The sequence below is a fragment of the Arachis hypogaea genome, chromosome 4, assembly GCF_003086295.3.
Source record: "Arachis hypogaea cultivar Tifrunner chromosome 4, arahy.Tifrunner.gnm2.J5K5, whole genome shotgun sequence".
In the NCBI taxonomy this organism is placed as follows: Eukaryota; Viridiplantae; Streptophyta; class Magnoliopsida; order Fabales; family Fabaceae; genus Arachis; species Arachis hypogaea.
This window is the reverse complement of record NC_092039.1, coordinates 49,599,320-49,600,742: the sequence shown is the minus strand read 5'-3', so window position 1 is coordinate 49,600,742 and position 1,423 is coordinate 49,599,320. Positions and strand designations below refer to the sequence as shown.

The following is a 1,423-nucleotide window of genomic DNA, read 5'->3' as shown; positions in this document are numbered from 1 at the left end:
GCACTCTCCTTTTGGATTTTCTTCTGTATTGCTTGGGAGAGTACTGGGAGGAGTTTCAATGACTTTCTTACTCAGCTGGCCCACTTGTGCCTCCAAATTTCTAATGGAGGATCTTGTTTCATTCATGAAACTAAAAGTGGCCTTTGACAGATCAGAGACTATATTAGCTAAATTAGAATTATTTTGTTCAGAGTTCTCTGTCTGTTGCTGAGGAGATGATGGATATGGCTTACTTTTGTTCAGCCTATTGCGTTCACCATTGTTAAAGCCTTGTTGAGGCTTTTGTTGATCCTTCCAGGAGAAATTTGGATGATTTCTCCATGATGAGTTATAGGTGTTTCCATAAGGTTCACCTAAGTAATTAACCTCTGCCATGGCAGGGTTCTCAAGATCATAAGCTTCTTCAGAAGCTACCTCTCTAGTACTGTTGGATGCATGTTGCAATCCATTCAGATTTTGAGAGATTATGTTGACCTGTTGAGTCAACATTTTGTTCTGAGCCAATATGGCATTCAGAGCATCAATTTCAAGAACTCCTTTCTTCTGAGGTACCCCATTATTCACGGAATTCCTCTCAGAGGTATACATGAACTGGTTGTTTGCAACCATGTCAATGAGTTCTTGAGCCTCTTCAGGCGTTTTCTTCAGGTGAATAGATCCACCTGCAGAATGATCCAGTGACATTTTCGAAAATTCAGAGAGACCATAATAGAATATATCTAATAGGGTCCATTCTGAAAACATGTCAGATGGACATCTTTTGGTCAACTGCTTGTATCTTTCCCAAGCTTCATAGAGGGATTCACCATCTTTTTGTTTGAAGGTTTGAACATCCACTCTCAGCTTGCTCAGCTTTTGAGGAGGGAATAACTTATCTAAGAAAGCAGTGACCAGCTTATCCCAAGAGTCCAGGCTATCCTTAGGTTGTGAATCCAACCATATTCTAGCTCTGTCTCTTACAGCAAAAGGGAAAAGCATGAGCCTGTAGACTTCAGGATTAACTCCATTCATCTTTACAGTATCACAGACTTGCAAGAATTCAGTTAAAAACTGATAAGGATCTTCAGATGGAAGTCCATAAAACTTGCAGTTTTGTTGCATTAAAGCAACTAGTTGAGGCTTAAGCTCAAAGTTATTGGCTCCAATGGCAGGAATGGAGATGCTTCTTCCATCAAACTTGGACGTTGGCTTTGTGAAGTCACCAAGCATTCTCCTTGCATTATTATTATTATTATTTTCGGCTGCCATGTCCTTCTCTTGTTCGAAAATTTCTGAAAGGTTGTTTCTGGATTGTTGTAATTTAGCTCCTCTTAATTTTCTCTTTAGAGTCCTTTCAGGTTTTGGATCAGCTTCAACAAGAGTGCCTTTATCCTTGTTCCTGCTCATAAGAAAGAGAAGAAAACAAGAAAAGAAAAAGGAATCC

At 39.5% G+C, this 1,423-nt stretch overlaps 1 non-coding gene across 1 annotated transcript; it reads left to right on the top strand.

The window, feature by feature from the left end:
* Positions 1 to 742: 742 nt before the first annotated feature.
* Positions 743 to 846, top strand: LOC112799542 (small nucleolar RNA R71). The gene has a single exon (XR_003201116.1). It is a non-coding gene; the product is annotated as a small nucleolar RNA R71 (small nucleolar RNA).
* Positions 847 to 1,423: the final 577 nt, after the last annotated feature.